At 39.6% G+C, this 20,509-nt stretch overlaps 1 long non-coding RNA gene across 1 annotated transcript in view; it reads left to right on the forward strand.

Moving 5' to 3' along the window:
* The window catches only part of LOC310897707, a 35,237-nt gene that overhangs the window by 1,698 nt on the left and 13,030 nt on the right, over nt 1–20,509 (forward strand). The window contains exons 2-3 of the long non-coding RNA XR_014582496.1: nt 16,536–18,624; nt 19,465–19,594. This is a non-coding gene — a long non-coding RNA (uncharacterized lncRNA). The remainder of the gene's footprint in view (nt 1–16,535; nt 18,625–19,464; nt 19,595–20,509) is intronic.

Consider the following 20,509-nt stretch of genomic DNA (forward strand, 5'->3'; position numbering starts at 1 on the left):
CATATAAGATATTGCAAAGAACATGAACATACAGGGAGTATTTGAGGGGAAAAATCCACTCAAATATGAGTAGAAGAATTGAGAGTTATACATGCTCAGTTTTGACTGTCTGTATCTGACAGGAAATGCAGCTGTAAAGTTAAGCACCATTGATAGGTCACCACATTAAATAGTGTCAAATAATCTGAGTGAAGCATGAAGAAATGAAGCCTAGTGTTTGCAATAATCTCCTGAGGATGGCAGTGGAAAGCCTGCCCACTTGCACCAGGACTTCCAGTGGAGGAGCTTCTTGCAACATAGCTGTCAGCACATCTACCTAGAGGGAACACTGAGCTGAGCTGGCTGACACTTCTCCCCCCCTCCATTTAATTTTTTTCTCCTAAATGAGCTGCATTACTTCCTGGATGACATCAGCTAAATGGGAAAAAAAACAAGTCTTCAGGCAGTTGTTTTGCTATGCTGAGTAAGGTTGGGTCCTATCCAGTGGTTATGCCAACAAAACACTGGTCTGCAGAGTAAAATGCGTCTGATCTGGGTTCAGCTGCAGGATTAGGAATCATTTCCCAGCTATCGTGCACAAATCAGGCGTTCATAGAAAGGTAGAACTGATACATGAGAGGCAGTGAGAGAGAGGTTTGCGTAATCAAGGGACAAGGCACTTTTCTATAATAAATGTTCTGAATGGGCAAATTTGCTGTGTATTGACTGAAAGACATGGAAAAAATGTGTCAACTGTTTCTTTTCATATATATATACACATATTAACCAGCTGCACCTATTTTGTCCTGGTTCTAGCCTTAGATCTTGCCTCGTGATAGAGAATTAGCCTGCATGTTCTAACAGATACGTGGGACAGATAAGGGGAGCATTAACAGCTGGCCCATCTTGCGTCACATTCAGCTGAGACTGATTCAGCTCTTTACATAGCGAGTTTGTACCAGTGCTGCTGCCTTGCAAGGGCCTCGTAGTACGATGCTCTGGTGCTGACCACTTTTAAACATTACTTGACAGCTTCCTTTTGAAATACAATACTTTCGTCCAGATCTTCAGAGACAGATTTAACAGGCTTGCCTTTGGGAATGCAATTCATAAACCCAAGTTAGATGTTCTTTCTAGAGTAAGTAGCATGACGAAGACATTGAGTTCCCAGGGCTCACAAGCAGGCTTCGTAACACCCAGAGTGCTGCTTGGAAAGAGGCTTTGGCCATTTGAAGACCGCATGAGTATGAAATACTCTCTGTCTCTCCGATTTTGGCACTTGGCTGCAGTTCTGAGTTCAGTATGTGAGGAAAGTGTGACTCACAGCTGCAAAACCTTTGCTTGGTCTTCAGTGCTTTGAGTCTAAGGGACTGTCTGATGCTTTAGTTTAAGAGCTCAGAAGAAGGAAATATTGACCATTTATTTAGGAGCCCTGTGGTTAGAGCATTTGCTCAGGAAGTTGTAGAGCTGTGTTCAACACACTTTTGTAGTCTCAGGTGATTCAAATTCACCTCTTTTGTCTTGCCGTAGTGTGTCCTAGAGAAGGTACACTTTCCCTACCCTTCCTTTTGAAGTTGTACTGCAGCTTAGAGAGGAGTGCAGGACTCTGACGGCAAAGAGGAGAGGAGTTTTCCTTAAGGAGTATTGCTCAACAGTCCTGAAGCGAGAGCGCTGGACTCCCAGAGAAGCCTACAGCCAGAGTACTGGCACTAATCTGGGAGGTGGAGGTGCCATTTTTTTCTCTTCACGATGAGCTTAGTGTTGAAGACTGGTCTCCTATCTGAGGATGCAAAGTAGAAGAGAGAAAGTGAGATTGTGTGACAGCCTTTCTCAAACATTTTCTCTAAACACATGAGATGAATGTGGCTAATACCCACGCTTTATCCCAGCTTTGGCTAATACACAAACTTTTTTTTTTTTTTTTTTAATATAAATTCTGTAGAAATGTATCAGGAGTATGAAGCTCTAAGCTTGCAGAATTTATTGCTCCACTCCTTCAACCCTTTTCTGCCATGGCTGATGAATGGTTTGCTAGGTCTCTTTCCTACCAGTATCTTTGGAATTACCCTTTATAACTCCTTCCATCTCCACCTGAGGGAGGGGATCATTCGTTTCTCAAAATGAAGGCTCTGTAATGCACACAGCTGGCAGTGCTTATTTGGAGGATTCACTGAAAGTGTCCAGCTAACACCCAGCTAAGGGCAGAAAGCCTCTGCCCTTTCTCTCTTCCCCATGATTTCGGATGGCACAGAAGATGACCTGCAAGAAATGCTGCCAGAAGAAAGTATTTGACTCTTGTTCTGTAAAAAGATGAAATATTAAAAGCATTTTCTTCAACATCACAGGAATTCTGAGTCTAGAATTTGATCTCTGACCCCTTGCGGGATTGTGTCCAGTACTGGCACGAAGCTCTCATACTCAACCTTAGATGGCATCTTTGAGACTATCACACTTAAGTTACTCCTTGCTTTTCATCATTTTTTTTAATTGCTTCTGTTAAAGACTCTCTGCAGTCCCTCAGAACAAGCAAATGAGGCCATGGAATTACATGTACAAGGGAGAGGCAGGAAAATAAAAGAAAGGGAAAGTGCTACAACATTTTACCATTGTTGACATCCTTTAATCAAATTTTAGCTATGAAGCTAAGAATCAGAAGATAGCTTTTATGGTATTTCACCGTTCAGATAGGTATCTCATAATTATTCTCGTAGCAATTAAGGCTGAAGATGTTTTGAGAGGTCCCATGAAATTCCATCTGTATCTTAGATTTTTGAGGCATTATTAAAAGTTGTGACAGGCCCCTCTGTCCTCTTCTCTTGCCCCTCAGAACCAAAGAGGCTCCTATTATGTAAGGCTGATATGCTCTTTGACTTCCATTCTCGCGTGTCTGTACCCAGAATCCCCAGCAAAGGTAAAGGCCACTAGATATGGCATATTTAAGGGACAAAGCTCAATGGATTGTAAGCGACTGAAAACTATTTACTACTGTACTTTCCTTTAGTCTTAATTACCTCTAATAGCACCAAAGCATCTTATGCCAGCATTATGACTGTAACAATTATGTTCCCCCAGCAGCACTTTCTTGGCTATCATCAAGTTTGTATATTACATTTAAAGGTATGAAATTAGAGTTTATTCTGACAAGATGAAATCACAACAGGGAATGAGGCAAAATTTCCTTTCCAAGGTGGCATCATTTTCCCCAACCAGAGGAGAGAAGTGTCGGCAGAGAACAAGACATGACCAGTGGAGATGGATTTTGCAGTCATTCAACAGCTGTGTTTAGTAACCAAATGATGGGAATATCTAGACATCTTGGTTTCAAACTAGAGCTTCCTGTTTGAATATATAAGCCCAAAGGAAAGTGATTGGAGTGTAGGTTACTAACCTGATGACTCTGTCAAGGAAGTACACTGTAACATGATTGAAAGTATTACCAAGAGATCTTGAAAACAAAAGACACTGCAGATTTATTTACAGTTATTTGTATTTTATTTATTTAATTATTTATTATTTATATTTATTTATATTAGGAGTGCTTGGTTAGTATAAGATTTTAAGTCCATGGGCAATGGTTCCTTGGTTGTTTCATTAAAAAAAAAAAAAAAAAAACAAAGCTGAAAATGTTCCCCAGCTCTTCTTATCATCCCAACCACACTTGATGCCACGTGGAATTGCCCTCATTTAATAGCTGAAGTGGTATCCTCGTGCTTCTTTCTTCCCAGTGGCTGTTTCCCTAACTGGATGAGTTAATTCTGCTCAACAGCACATTTTAATAGTACAAGTACAGATATGGCTTACTGACTATACCCTGATTGAGACATTGCTGCAGATTTATTTTTGAATCTATTTTAAAAGCCACTCTCTCTTCTGGAGGTCTTAACAGCTTTGGAGTTACAAGGAGCAGAGCTTATGTATTTAGTTATTTCCTTAATTAGTCTTTCTTATTGAAAATACTTCACTATTTACTGGTTCTGTCCTCTGGGGAAAAAAAAAAGTGATGCATCTTTTTTTTTTCAGTGGATCTCTTGAGGCCCACTACATGTTTCTTCTTCACAGACTTCTGTAAAAATTGTTGTGGCCAGTTCCATCAGTCCTCAGTATATTCTCTTACCCCAAACCCATTTGGTGACTGGGAATTTCTTTTATTTATTTATTTATTTTCTTATCTGTGCCATTCATGATCTGACTCACCTCGGTACATAACAATAAGGAGTCAGATGTGTCCCACTACTACCTGACTGGCTGTGTGGATTTTTTTTTTCTTATCAGATCACTCAGAGTAGTGACTCTTAGCTGCAGAATGCCAGCTGGCTAATGCATACATGGTGCACACGTCTGCTCAGATCTTCCACAGTTGTGAATTATTTGTCTTCTTTAAATGAAATCCAGGATTTTCAGTCTCAGTTCAAATCTGATATTTTATCCTACTGAAACTCCCTTGTTTGATTTACTGCTTGGGCTACATGATGCAGAAAAAATCACAGCTAATCTGACCTTTGCTCTTGCTGTTTGGCTAAACCAGGATCTTATTGAAAACCTAGACAAGAAAAATGGCGTTACCATTTTTTATATTTTTTTTTCTGTATGATGGTGGGCCTTATTTTTCTCAGCTAAAAAAAAAAAAGCTGACCTATTTCACAGTAAGACATAATGTATGGAGTGTGCTTTAAAATCCTTAAATGAAATGCTGTTTTGGGGTGCAAAATTTTTCTTTGTTTTCCTTAGAAATTAAATTCTCTTAGTTTCCAGTGCTCAGTTACTAGACCAAGGACTTGTAGTACACCACTGACAATCTGTCCTAGACCAGTTCTGGTTCATTTCATTTATTTGGCTGTCTTCCTGAAACACCGGTCTCCTTTCTCCTCTGTATATGTCCAGTTGTCCCTGAGCTTTCTGCTTTATTGACAGATGTATTGCCTCAATATCATCTGATGCTGTGGGCCATTGTTGCAACCATGATCTAGCAGCGTCTAATGCTTTCCTGAGTTCAAGGCATCTCTGAATGCTTTATGTACTCCAAACACACCAGGCAGTATGTAATCCTAGGCAGACTTGAGAATGACAACAGTGAATTAGCAGCAAACAGCATTCAAGGAGGCAGATTTTTGTTTAAGATGAGATGCAGAAAAATATCCAGGGCTGAAAAGGGAAGATAATTGATTCAGAAGCAAACGTTTCTTAGGGAAACCTTCAGGACTCAAAGAAGCTGGTGAAGACCAGAGAATTTTTTTCCTTTCAGCTTGGTACTTTTGGCATGAAGGTCTTCGTGTAAGTGGGGTATCTATAGCATAAACAGGAACTAAATATGAGTATCATCTGGAGAAGAGGGTAAATATTTGCATGCAAATCAAGTCTCCAAGTTGGGGTACAAGTGGGGGAAGGTTCTCTAAGCATTTCATAGTTTCATGCCTCTTTCTATGCTTCTGTAGTTCTCTTTCATACAGTCTGTTTCCTTTAACATCCCTGTCAACAGGATAGGAACATGCCTTTGTCCTGAATAAACGTACAGGGTAATCGCAAATGTGGAAAGTGAATAGTTGTTTTTTGTAACGGTGGTTGAACATCAATATATTTATATAATAAATCTACTGTAAGAGATAATATCTAATATTTTCTTAGGTTAACCAGTAACTGGCTAGTTTTGCAAAATATTCGTCTGTTCCTTATTATCAAAACTTGGTTTTGATTCATCATTGGCACCAGCTATTTTGCTCAAATGAAAGCAACTTGGCATGTCTTTCTCCTTATGTATTTGAGTCAACAGATGAGAGACAGCAAAATAAGTTAATTGTTAACTTATGTACGTGAACACAGAGGACAAATTCCAAACAGAGCAGAATGAGGCATCTGGGTAAGGTCATCATGCTCCTAGAATCACCCATTAAATTAAGTTTTTACCTTGTTGTTCCACTTTTTTCCCCAAAAGGTCAGCACAGAGATAGTTTCTTTCAATGGGCACACAGCTTAGTATTCAATCTGTATTAGGAAAATATTGATTTGCAAATTGACCTTTAACAGATCTTTAAAATTAGGATTTTTTTTTTTGATGAGTGTTTCCTGATAGAAAACAAAGTTTACCACACAGCATTCAAGAAGCTGCACGTAATTTGTTTCTCTCTACTTGGAGAGGAACAAAGAATAAATCCCTCCTACCTAGCAGGCAGGGAAAGGCCATGTTACTGTAAGGGTTTGGGCTGGCATGACCTATGCCATGCTTTCTGTGAGAGCTGGAACATACCGCTTTCGAAAAAAACACAAGGTGTTGTCTTTAAAGATCTTTATCAGAAATGGCTTGATATCATGCTGCCTTTTCCTACAACCTCGCCATATCTCTTCAAAGAAAGATTTTCTGTGTTCTGTAGCCTCATGCTTACTCCTCTGTTTCAGTTTTTAGTGACAATTGATAGTGCAGAACTCAGGTGGTCAGAAAATTTAATATGAGGCAAATGTTTGCCTCAGAATTTTAATGGAATTTATATACAACACTACTAAAAAGTAACTCCCTATTTGCCAAAGTTGTATCAGAACATTTGTGTAATTGCAAAGGGATCTGCATAATAGTGGAGGAAGGCTAAGTGACTTTGTTACCAAGGCTGTGCTGCTTTGTTGGTGTCTCAAAAGGGCTGTTGCATGGGGGAAGCCTTGTGCTGACTTGTCATCACCAGCCCTGTCCTGTTCACAGTCCTGCTGTGGCTCTGAAGAGGCCTCCACCAGTCCACCTGGGGACTACACCTTTTACTACAAAGGTCCTTTTGCATGTCTGGCTATTCACTCCATCACTGATGTGTTTGTGCCACATGTAGCTATTCCCTTGTCATTTGGAAAGACAATAACTTCATTTAAGCCATTGCCCATCAGCACCTCATAGCAAAAGTGAGAGATGAGGAACATGGACTGGAGGCAGGCTTTCAGGCTACAGACTTACTTACAGTGTGCCCCCATAGAATCATAGAATCATTAGGGTTGGAAAAGACCTCCAAGATAATATGGTCCAACCATCACCCTACCACCAATGTCACCCACTAAACCATGTCCCTAAACACCAGGTCCAACCTTTCCTTAAACACCCCTAGGGACGGTGACACCACTACCTCCATGGGCAACCCATTCCAATGCCTGACTACTCTTTCTGAGAAGAGATGTCTCTAATTTCCAACCTAAGCTTCCCAGCCTTTGGTAGCCTGCACAGGTGATGTAGACTTTACTCCCAGCCTGGAGCTAGCCTTGCTGGAACATCCTGCAGGAGGTCATCGGCCCAGCTGCTCACTTCTACGAGGGGAAAGCACATGCCTGACCCAGAATGGTTCAAGACTGAGAACACAAGTATGGATTGCTTGTCCATGGAATATGGACCATATGGCATATAGTCTGCTGGAAGGATGAAATTAGAGAGCAGTTCTTAGGGCTGTATGTATGTGGAAGGAAAAGTAGGGAGAAGAAAGCAGACACTTGTGAACTAAAGTCTGCCTCTGAGGCACTGTCAGGAAACCAGACATCATCATTAGATATTATTTATTGCCAGCTTGATTCCCAACCCATGCTTGTTGGCCAGGATGAGATATCTTTTGCACTAGCCAGAGGCAAGAAGGAGGCCTAAAAACATCACCTCCTCTACACACTGGCATTTCTTTGTTTTACTGACCCAGGACCATCTAGTTGTTGACCAGGATGGTGCCCAGTGACCAGGGAAAGTACAGACAAAGCAGCCAGGTCACTTCATCCAGGCAACTTTCTGCCTGTTCTTGTGGGAGTGAAGCAGGCTTCTCTTCCTTCTCTTGCTGTGGTTGGAAGTGTAACACCTACTGACAATCCTTCCTGAAGAAAACTGGTGTCCATGTGTGTAGAGCAGGAAGTGGGATTAGGAACCCTTCTCCCTGAGCTGGTGCTGCTGAGTGGCCAGTTTGTAAAGGCAAGGTAGACATGAGGTGCCTTGATGGCTTTCTACTGAAGTTCTCCTGATGCCATCTTAGGCTAAGACAGAGCAAGTGGTCTGTCTTAGTTACTGTTTAATTTAGTTAGGTTACTTAACGTGATGTGGAACTAAACTGTGCAATGGAGAGTCAGACGTGCTCTGCAGCCTTGACCAACATTTTCTGCACACAAGCAGTGCTGTTCCCTGCAGCTGAATCTTTTTATAAGCATGACTTGGAGGTTAAACCACCAACCAGGGCAGCAGTCTTGCTAACAATATTGTCTGTGAAGTGACTCATGAATGGTAAACGCAGAGAACTAAATACTGAGATGAATGTCTAAATGCATAAGTAAAACAGACATAGATAATATTATGAAATAGGAAGTCTGAATGAGTGGTTTTGGTTTAAAACATTAACCTAAAATGAATTATTTCACTGTCCTTCCCAAAACAGGATGGGTGGATATGGAAAGTGGATCCATAAATAGAAATTGCAGAGTTACGTCCTGTGTCAGGCCTGTCTAATACTCCTTATCCTTTGCTTTTCTTCAGTTTTTAACTGAGGAGATATAATCTGAGCTGCCTATCATTGAGATGGAGAACTAGACAGACACAAAAAAGAGTCCAAGCATTTGGGAATACAGAAAATAACCAGCTTTAAAATAAGAAAATACAAGCTAGATATTATTATAATAGTAATGAAATAATATATAAATACTCTTAAAATATGCAAAGATAAATTTCACTTGAAGGGCTACTAATAACCCATTCATACGATATTTCCAATGTTTAACACTCCACTGCCAGTGTTTTTCATTGACTGGGTTAGACTGATAGTATTGAAAGACTCACGAGGTGGCAACTGGCCAGTACTAAAATTTCTCTCTCATACTATCTGCACTGGTCTGACAGAGACAATATGTCCTACCTAAGCATTTCCCACAGGAACAAAACAAAAGTATCAGGAAAGAACACAGTTCCCTGAATGAACTATTTGCTCAGCAAAGAATCTCTAAAGTGATTTGAACGGGTTTTGGTTCACTTTAGGCTTTTTCTTAAAACAGGTTTATAGGATTAAATAAGCAAGCCTAGCATGACTGTAAGTACACCTGATTGCCTTGTCTTCAAGAAGGGGATGGGCCTCTCATAAAAAGTCCTTTTAACTCGCTTTTCTACTTTCTCCCTCTACATGTTCAACAAATTATTTTTTCATAAAACAATATACTGAAAAAATCGATTTTCTTTTTTTTTTTTATTAAAAAAATGAATAAAGGAATTAAGTAAGCTATCCTATACTATACTGAAATTATTAATTATAATTTGTCACCAAAAACTCTGCTGTCGACATTATTCAAAGGCATAAAACTGTAATGAACGGACAAGCAAATATGCTTGTATGTTTGTTTTTCTTAAAGTGCAGAACTCAGATATTTTCAAATATAAATCTAATCCTGCAATCAATTATGCCCAGGTTGATTGTAGTCATCAAAAGGGATTATGAGGTCAGGCTGTAGCGTACTGTAGGCTGACAAAATGTTTCTTACTCTCAAGAACTGAGTCAGAGGGGTCTGACTGTGTTTGGGCCTCGATGAAGATTGATGTGGTGCAATACAGAGTTAAATAATGCTGATAAGTGAAGGCACATATCAGGATGAGGAAAATTTATGCTTGACCCTTTTTTGAGTGTTTTTAACAGAGTTCTGATCTGTGATCCCACTAAATCTCCAGCTTCTTCTTTGTGACCAGGTAGTGGTAGCCAGAACACCGCTCACCCTTTTCTTTTACCTCACTATAATTATTATCCTTTTTATACTAAAATCCACTAAAATTGTACCGAGAAACTTCAGTTAATATGGGATGCAAAGAAATCTAGGTATCAGAAAGTATTCTATAGTGTTCCATGATCTAAATAGCTTCTAGCTATTCTTAGATGAAATGTAAGCTATGATTTACCCTTGATTTCCTAAATGGCCTGAGTCATAGCACCTTAGGAAAATCTGTCCCCTAAGGCGATACTACTAGTTCTTAATATGGATATTAAAATCAGTGTATGCTCTTTTCTTCTTTTTTTTTTATCTGTTCTTTTGAGGCTATAATTTAGGAGTTCAAGACATTAAATAGTCCAGCAAATATATGTTAAAAAAAATGAAACATTGTCAAGATAAGTTGTTGTTATTTAACATTACCAAAAAGGCCTGCAAAGCAAGATAAACTGTAGATAGCTAAGTTTTCTCTTTCCCCTTTTTTCTGGCTGTTTGTAAAAAAAAAAAAAAAAATTAAAGGAATGGAAAAAGATGCACTCTGGGGGAAGAAGGGGAATATCCTGCAAGCCTAACATTAGTCTAGTAGGGGCCATTTCTATGGACTCCTTTGTAGACACTGGAGAAAGATAAGCTCCTTCAGATGTGATAAAGAACAGCTGTCTTGGGCTTTTGTTCTGAATCACTTCTGGAAGAGATGATCTCTCTCCGTCTGCAGCAGACATGTATCAGCCTCTCTCGAGCCTGAAGTGGCCGATACCCCCGAGCTTGCAGAGTACTGCCCGCGATGATCACACAGCAGCAGCAGACAAGCACCAGTGGCTTCTTCCAGAGGTGTAAGAAAGCACTGGAGATTTTATTTTCTGAATACGACGGGGAAACAGGCAAGTGAATGAGCTGATATATAATACCAAGGGAAAGACCATTCTTGCCTGACAGCAGTGACTGTTCTAGTAGCTCTGCATCCTTGTTCATAAAGCGTGAACTATTAGTGAAAACAGGCTTCCTTCTCTCACAGTCCTCTCACAAGCACCGAGTAAAGCATTTGGTCTTGTATGCAGTTTCCAGTCACTGCATTAATGAAAAGTAGCTGAATTGCTCTCTGACAGGTTCCCGTCACAGAGCCGTTTCAAAAGCTCTGATGAGATGCACAGTTCTTTACCAGTGTTTTTGACTGTAATGCTAATGGGTGACCTATTTTTCCCCCCAAGAATATACACCTGTCCCTTACTGGGGATGAATCCAATAGTCCTGACCATCCTTTGATTTTCACCTTTGCAAGGACTTTTTACTCTGTGATAAGGTAATAGAAAATCCATCATCTGATCTGGTAGTGCTCACGTGCTCTGAAACATTTACACTAGGTACTGGACGCCTGCAGTTATGTGTTTGTTTTTTTTTTTTTTTTTTAACTGATGTAGAAAAGAATAGAGTCAACCCCCTGCTACCTTTGATTTTTCCTTTCCCCTCAAGCCACTGCTTGTTATATTACCCTGGCAAAATAATTTCCCTCTTGTAAAAGCCATCTGCATGAAAGGCACTCCTGTGCAGTGACTCAGTCACAGAAGCATTGTATGCGGGGAAGCTCCCTCCATGTGGATCGTTGCAAAGAACTGAGACAATTTAACACGATCAAAGAGAAAAACTTTCCAACTTAGTCAATTGTGATATTGTTATAGTTTTCCCATTAGTGTAGGGGAAAATATTGATGTGTTTTGACTGATGTTAACACAAGTGTCTTTTCTTTCAAATTACTGGAATTGCAATCAAAGGACTCCCTCTGTCCTTGGGCTTTCTGTAAGGCTACCTTTAAACACACTCTTTTTGCTTGTTCAGGAAGCTGTCATTAAACAGCAATAACCTTTTATTACTGAATTTAGCTGTTTTTGAATGGGTGACCTAGAGATTAAAATTTCAGGCTCTGTTACTAATTAACAGAGTCATTTGAACCCTGATGGATGTATTATTTAGTACCTGGACTTAGATATTTTCTCCTTTCATTTTACAAAGGTGAATTTCACATCTTTTGTGATTTGAAAGCTAACATTTATGGCAGAGTACATTTAGAATGCTTATTCATCACTTCACGGTGATGAGCACTTGTCTTCTTGGCCCTGATTCATCAAAACTTTCAGTCATGCTCTTCTTGTTAAGCACAGCGTTGAGTGTGTTCCTAAAGGCTTTGCTGAGGTAGGGGAAGCCTTTTTCCTTTGAGAAGTGCTATATGGTGTATTTGCATTGAATATGGAAAGGTAAAGTATATATGCAAAATACATCTTTGCTTATTTGTAATTATAATGGCTTTATATGAATCACAAAGCATAGTATTTCAGTGGAAGAAGTTATTTTTATAATGCATGGGATATTCAAACAAACCATAAGAAACTGCTAATTGATAAAATATCTGACACTGTTTCACTGGAAACCAGGGAACAACTAAGCAGTTTTGAGTAGAAAACTGGAATTAAGAGCAAATAACCCCATCTGTACTATAACCAGGAAGCTTAGGCATCCAAATTAAGTTAAGGCCTAAGTTATTAGAGAATGCTGTTTGAAGGTTAAAAGTTGATTACTAGAGCTATGCAATTCTTTCTTCTATGTATCTACAGTGACTGAAAGAACCTGAGAGCTAAATCTCTGAGGACTGAATGTAATCCCATGTAAACATTTAATTCACAAAGTTCAGCACAATTACATACCTTAAAAGTATCTTTATTTTACAGAGTAATATTTAGTTGATTTTTATTATTATTATGCATGCAATGCTTGTGAAACAAAGTGTTTAAAATCACAATTTAAAAACAAGACTTAAATTCAGAAAATCTTTAGAAATAAACATTGGGCCTTTTGTGAAGTTCCTTGTCATTGTATTAATGAAAAGTAGCTCTTCATTTCATCCTGGAAGGTACTTACCAGAAAGCAGCTTCGCAGTGCTGGTTCAGAAGCTGGGGTAATGCACCAGGAACAAAACCTAAGGACAGTATCAGCATCAGTTTCTAGACTTGTGACTAATTGGTCAAACAGTTTTTCTCTTCCATTATAGGTTTGTGGGAAGAAAATAGACAGTTTTGGAAAGGCTTTCCACGAGTGTTTTAGTTTAAGAGTCCAACAGCTCGGTCTTCAGTTTAATTTGTGGTTCATTACATTACCACCCTGAATGAATCCTAAGGAAGCTTTTTGTTATCCAAGTATTCTACTAAGACTTAGGTCACAGCTAAAGAAAGCAGTTTAAGTTAGATCTTCTACTCTTAAGACATCTACGATTAGAGGGAGCAAATATTTCTCTGTCAGGTTAAATGTAGTCTGACAATACTGCAGTCTCATACAGGTTAAAAAACTCCTTTGCCTAAGGAATTGTTGTTTATTTTTCCTTGCTATCCTAAATAACTGTGAAACAAGTGGAAAGAGCAAGCCCTGTGCTACCCAGGAGCTCTTCCCAGCTCACTGGTTCAGGCGCATGCTGCAGGGACGAGAGACACACGCTGCACCTCTCTTGGCTGTACTGTAGTTTCCAAGCAAACCGCAGCTCAAACATCAGCATTGTTAGGGAAACGGGACTGGAGCACATAGCAAAGAATCCTGCCATACTATGTAGGTAGAGCCAGGACATACCAAGGTAGTCAGTTACATAACCAAATTAAGATCTGGGAGAAAAACTGTCATGGACAGAAGCAGGAGATCTGAACGCCTTTTATAGCACTGGGGATTGTATGGTCCAAGTGAATAGGATTTGTCATTAAAGTATTTGGGGTTAAGCATAGGAATGAAGAAGGTGTAAGTTTTTTTTTTTTGTCCTTTTTTATTTTTTCTACAATATTGTGTTCGTGTGTTTCTGCTTTTCAGGGAGGAGTACACAGGCACCTGCATCTTTGATGCCACGTCTACCAAGAGGCAGCACCACTAGCAGAGCTATTATCTGTCTTTGACTACGTATCTGTCAGTATATAGAGAGATATAGTTTTAAATACAACCTTGTAGAAAACAGAACTCCTGTCTGAGTCAAGTCATTTTTTAAAAAAATTGGAGTGGGCTCCTGAGAGTTGTTCAGCTGTTGTGTGACAATGTAATTAAGAGTAGAGCATTGTTTAGGGCACACGAGACTGTCTTCATGAATAACTTACACCCATACTCTATAACAACCGACTTTGTGTCAGCATGTATAGAATAGCCAGAAAATAAAGTGATGGATGCCTCATTAGCACAGTTTAAAATCAGTGGGCACTTATTTTTTTCACACAGGTTCCTTAATTGGAAAAAAAGATACTTGGCCAGATGGCTAAAAAAGAGATATTTCAAAGGAGCAAAACACCAGGGAAACAAAATGGCATGAGGAGAGTTGGAATGAGATGGCACTTGCTGATCAAGAAGCAGTAGCATGGAATTGTCTTCTGCATTTCATACACGTGAAGTATAGGCCTGCTTGGGTATATTTCTAGAAGAGGAATAAGCCAAAGTGATTCTCTGAATATCTCATGGGATTTCATCTTTTTATTAGTCAACATCTTTTATCTGAGAACACAGTTCCAGTCCCAACAATGGATATATATAGATGTATTTTTTATTTTTTTATGTAAGTAAAATCTGCTGCCAGATTAATTTCTCAATCTTTCCAATTTGCTGTAAAAAATCCTAGAGAACAATGGGAGATGGTGGAATGACTTTCTAACCTTTTTTTTTTTTTTTTTTGAAGGAGACAAATTGGAATATATAACATTAATTAATCAAACATGAGTCAGATTTTACAATGCTCTCTGGATTTTTTATCTACATTTTAACTGAAACTTCGGTACAATTTAAGAGAGATTTTCATTTAGAGCACATTTCCTTCTTGTTACATTGATTACATTGACACTAATGCATGATGGGGCATGAGCTGGAGAGTCTTGCAAGTGCTCACATCCAGTATGGGCATGTTCCATAAGAGCACAGCTGTGTTCCTTATTCCTGAGTCTCAAGGTCTGGATATAAGAAGATCTTCATAATTGAGACTACCAAGTGATTTATTTTTTTAATTTTTATTTTATTTTATTTTATTTTATTTTATTTTTTTCCAGGTGGAAGAGACACGTTTTCTTGCATTGAAAAAGAAAAAAAATACAAAACAAACAAACAAAATATTTGCTTTTATCTATATACTATAAATCTACTTTCCAATAAATGCTTTATTTCCAGCAGCAGCAGTGGGAAGAACAGAATCCCCTTTCCTAAATTAAGTTAGGATTTTTTTTTTCTTATAGCCACAGATCAGAAAACAAGGCAGAAAGCCATGCCTTTTTTGCTGTCAGCCCACAAGTCAGCAGCAGCACAAGAAGTGAATGCTTTTGTCTGTGTGCTACAGCTTAACTACCCTGTGGTTAGCCTGTGTGCTTGCACGCTGGTGGAAGAAAGGGGAAGGTGTGACAGGAGGAGGTTCCCCTTCACCCGAGTACTCATAGTACCCAGACAGAGGCTGGCACAGCACTATGCCCTCTGCTCCTGCCTTTGTGGCCTCCTCCTCGAAAGGCTGGTGCAGAAGCTGGCTGTGGAAAGCCCGATGTTCTCTGCCAGGATGGCGTTCCCCCTCTGCTCTCACCCCAGCAGGACCCGGGCTGAGAAGAGAAGCTCTCTCCTGTCTGTGTAAAGGGAATTTTTCTGTGTCTTTAGCCCATAGCTGGGTTAGTGAAAGGGTAAAAGTGACAAATTAAGTGGATAGTACAGGGAGACTAGTCTTAGCAAGAAACTTCAGAGATCACCTATAATTTTAACTGAGCAAAACACATGCTATTTTATCACTTTCCAGTAATGGCTCAAACTAATCTTAGTTTCTCCCTGGGAGAAGGAGACTTAGATGAAATGATATTTGGGTGGCAGTGCATTTAATAATGTTTAATAGTATATTATTTTTTACGACAAGCATAAAGCTTGTGATTTTTGCTCCTCTACCATAACTAAAATGGCACTCTGAACACTGGAAGCCTACAATTGTGGCATGGTGCTTTTGCCTCTCTCTGCATCCGCAAAACAGTAGTGAGGTGAGGGAAGCAGCCAACTTGAAATGAAATGACAGTGTACCATTTGACCACTGAGGAAGTCACAGCTAAAATTAGAGGGTAATTCCAAATCTTCCATAATAATACTATGGCCTGCTGATATGTTTCATTGTCCCTTTGTTCCCCCACGTGGATCACCTATACCCCGCTGTATTGTGAGTCAGTCCAAGGAGAAGTGTTGGTGATTCAGGACTACAGGTCCCTCTCAGATGACTGTTGTCCCTTTCTGGATTGAAAACAGGATGCAGGATGTCTGCTTGCACACATGTTCCTGACACCTGGGGTCTGTGTGCATATTCCTGACCATGGTCACCTTGGCTTGCAGTGCTCAGCATAAAGTAGCTCAGGTCTGCCTTGTACTGCCTCAAGTTATGGCTGGATCACCGTTTGGCACAGACATAGATGTATGAAAGCGGGATGGGATGTGGGAAAAACCTGCAGCCAAAGGGAGATAAACATGCAGAGAGGAGAAAGCCAAAATATCGCTGTGTTCCCATTGATCTTTGAAGTTGTCCCCAGACATTTTTAGGTTAGAGAACTGACAATTACTTGGCAGATAACCCATGGAGACACCAAACTTGACAGAATTAAGAATTGTTTGTTCCAAGGGTGACATGTCCTTGAACAAGTTTCGGGAAACAGTACATACACAAGTGCCATCCGTAAGCATCATTCATGCATGCCTGCTTGCTCGACTGTCAGAGCACTAAGACAAATATGTTGCTGTGGTCAACGCAGGAGAGCACTGACACTCAATTTACAGCTGAGTTCTTCCATACCATTTTTAAAGCAGAGCGTACTGTTGAATGAGTGTAGTGGTGTGTTGCATAAATGTGTTATTTTTTTTTTCAGATTTCTCCCTCGAGGGTCAAGTAACAGAAGCAACAAGGAGTTTACTGAACCCCTCACCAATCTCTCCAGCTTTTAAACACTGAAAACTTGTTGCAGACAGCATTGTTTAAATAAAGCTGGGATTCTATGGCTTAATTGAGCAAGTTTCCATATCTCTGTCACACTCAGTTTATTCTGTCAGGAAAAAGTTTATGCTAACTCTAAATAAGCCACTTGTCAGAAATGTAATTTTTAAGTTATTTAGAGAGACAATTATTTAGGGAGACTGTATAAACTTTCTTGAATTATGGGCTTGACCACATAAGAAAATACATATGGAACAATTTAGGCTGCACCTGTTATAATGTAATAGCCATTTGCCTAGATACCGTGTGGACTCAGGGGGGATCTTATCAATATGCATAAATACCTGAAGGGAGGGTGCAAAGAAGACAGAACAAGAGACAGTGGGCACAAACAGGAACACAGATTCTGTCTGAGCATCAAGAAGCACTTCCTTACTGCGCAGGTGATGAAGCACTGGAATAGGTTGCCCAGAGAGATAGTGGAGTTTCCCACCTTGGAGATCCTCAAAAACTTTCTGGACAACCTGCTTTAGGTGTCTCTGCTTGAGCAGGGGGGTTGGAGCAGATGACCTCCAGAGGTTCCCTCCAACCTCAGCCATTCTGTGATTATTCTGTGATGTGCAGCACTATTTTTAGGAAGGAGAACGTTGGAGCAGGCCACTAGGTATCTGCTGCAGGATATCTTCATTCTCTAAATGTATGGAAAATTCTTAGCAACATGTGGCAAGGTTATAGACAGACATTTTGGTGGGGCTCAGTAAGATGCAGGTGAGAAAGAAAAAGGCCGTGGACCTTCATCTGGGTTGGGAATCTCAGAGGAAATTCCTATACCAGGTGTGGATCTCTGGGATTTCCAACAGGGAGTTTTTTTTATCTTTTAATGTTTCCTTTCCTTTTATAAGACATTTCGTACTAGTTCATGAGTATAGTGCAACTTTATTAAAGAAATATTAACAGAAACATTGCAGGAAGTCCACTTTTTTGTGTATGTTCCAGTTCTGTATTTTTAGTCATTCTGGACAATTCTGGGGGCGCAATTCACAAAGTCCTTATGCTGGTGCCCACTGGTGGGAGAGTGCTGGTAGCAGCTTTTTCGTTGTTAGGTGAGGTGCAGCCCGACACAAGTACTCTGTGCGCCATGGTAGATTGGCCAGCAGAGCCCTAAAATTGGGAGGTGCTGAGTCAAGGCTTCCAGTCACAGTGATTTAATGTATCTATCATCAGCAAACACAAGTTTAAACCAACCTGCTGTAAAAAATCCCTGACCAAGGAATTAATGCCAACTTGTTTATTCTTTCTGGTCTCCCTTGAGCACACCAACCTGCAGTAGGCATTAAGATTTTTCAGTTTCTGCCTCTCATGCCAGTGCGTGTGAATTACAGCACTGTAATTTAAAATAACAAACACATAATATGAAGCCTAAAATAATGAGAAATCTAGAACAACTGTACAGTCAGATAGTTTTACAGCCCAGCATTCAAAAGAAGATATAACGCTCTTCAGTCCTGAATTAAAAAGACAGGGATCCTTTGAACTCGTCCAGCCACTGGGCATTCTTCATTACCAACAAAAAATTTTGGATCTTTGCCAAAGAATTAATATCCTTCTTCAGAAGGGATAAAATTAAATGAACACAAAGATCTTAGGTGTTTTGAAGAAAACTATTTCCACATAACCATACAGCAGAATTGATGCTAAGAGAGTGACTAGATCTCATTTGCAAAAACCGAAAATAGTTTTGACTGCATCATGTAAAATTTTGCTGTAGCCAGACCTTTGTTCAATAGAATAATTGTAGTACTGTGTGTAGTGTCTGATTAATTCTGAGAGAATTCACTTTTTCTTTATAATTTCTGAAGAGTGACCAGCCAGCAGTGTTTGTCCGGTCCTTAACAGGATACCAGGAACCGGGAAAAAACAAGCACTTAGAAATCAGAAATCATCCTTAGCATTCCTAATAAGCCTTAACCTTTCCAGTGATGCAGAGGGCAATTATTGCACTTTTTACCCTCCATGAAATGCAGGTACGTCATAGCACTAAAGAACTTGTATATTTTTCTGCATTTTATTCTTCCAGGTCTGAGCTCTTGATTCACAATACCATCGCCATCAGGCCTGGAGACTGAGGAAAAATGGTGATTAAAACATACCTTTCCTAGGACATACCTTTCCTAGGACAGATTGCCTGGCTTGCGTAACTGATTGATTGTCCAAATTTAGTTCCTGTTATGTTTTTGTGATAATAGCAAGGTAGTGAGAAAAGTGGGGTCTCTGTGTTATGGTGCTGAATGCTGGCTGGGGAGATGTGGGTTTGTTTCTCGGTTCTGCTCCAGATTTTCCTCTGACCTAGTAGTGCTTTACTGCTTTGTCTAAGAAACCTGGAGGGTAAGCAGCCCCTAGCTCATAACTCTTGGCCAGAAAAATTCCTGGCAGTTCTGGATCCTCTGAAAGCTGAGGCCAAACAGAAAATGATGGAGTCGAAGGGACCCACTAAGCTCCTTTAATTCCACTGATCTGGAAAGCAGAAAAAGGTGAATGGTGGAGGAAGAAGGAGGTAATTGGATGTATTTTTTAAATGACAGAAATAATTTTACACCTTCAGTACACTTTCTTTCCTTTCCTGTTGACACATATAGCCCACCTTCTCTCAAATGACTGTCTTGCTTTTTAATTGGCCATTACAAATTGTTCAGCTCTTTTAGGCATTGATCTAAGGAAAACTCTGAGAAGAAATCAACCTGTTTGGTCTGACCTCTTAGTATTTGCAGTGCTATCTATCCATTCCTCCTAATGTATTTGTCATGCTGAATATGTTTTCTTTTCCTTTTACCTTGAAAACTAAATTTAAAAATCTTCTTTGACAGGAAATACAGGTTTATTTGCCAGTATGCACAGAAATCAAGGCATATAACTTCTCTTCCAGTAACAATTTGCTCTATTGTCCAAATGTAGCACATTCCTACCAGCCTTGGCACTGTCTGGGCCCTTGGTGAGGTAGGTCATTACAACATCGTGAGGGGTATTGTGGTTATAAATTGCTGAATTACTTTCATAGATCTTAGTCATGCCAAGAAATGTAGAAACATTTTTTTCCTAAATACACTTTCTCTCAGGATTTCCTTCCTACTGGATATGTTCCTGTTACCTTATGGCCTGATCTGTAGTCTGCTGGGAGTTAGACTCAATACGAGTTTTTCCATTAATTTCATTATTTACTTTGTTTCACTTGGCATTATTGATTCATATTCACTTTAGCTCAGACCCTTAGGCTAAACACTTCTAAAACGTGAAACTCCTTCTGTCAGGAGCACCTCATTTTCAAAAAGAGATAAGATTTCTGAGACCAGAAATATTAATATGAACCTGAATCAAGGAAAAAAAAATCCATACATTTCTGCTTATTCTGCACATTTTATACCTTCTAGAAGACATATGAACCCAGACTTTCATTTTTATTTAACCATCCCTTAATTTAATCCCTCCATCCTTCAATAAGTGAAGCACAAAATCTTTCCTCATTTTTTTTCCCCTCCTTGAGCGTTCCATCTCCTGTTTTTCCTCAATCTCTGCAGCAAGCTAATAAACACAGGCATCTGCTGCTCCAGGAAATATTTTGCGGTTTCCTACTATCTGCAGGTGGCTGCACTTGGCTGCATCTCCCAGTTCTATTACTTCCATGTTTCTCTGATGGAAAGATATAGCACCAACAGTATGTAGAAGTAGTATGGTTTGTCAGGAGAAATACCTGTTTGGGAATTCACACTTCCTCTGAACATAGTTCCCTGGATCTTTTCCCTCCCATGAAATATTTTGTGATTTCTTTTTTATTTCCTTGTTTATATGGAGAGGAAAACAGGAGCTTTTCAGTGTTAATTTTGTTTATTTATTCATTTGGAGTGAAGGCAGTAG

Source organism: Anser anser, assembly GCF_964211835.1.
Source record: "Anser anser genome assembly, chromosome: 3".
NCBI lineage: Eukaryota > Metazoa > Chordata > Aves > Anseriformes > Anatidae > Anser > Anser anser.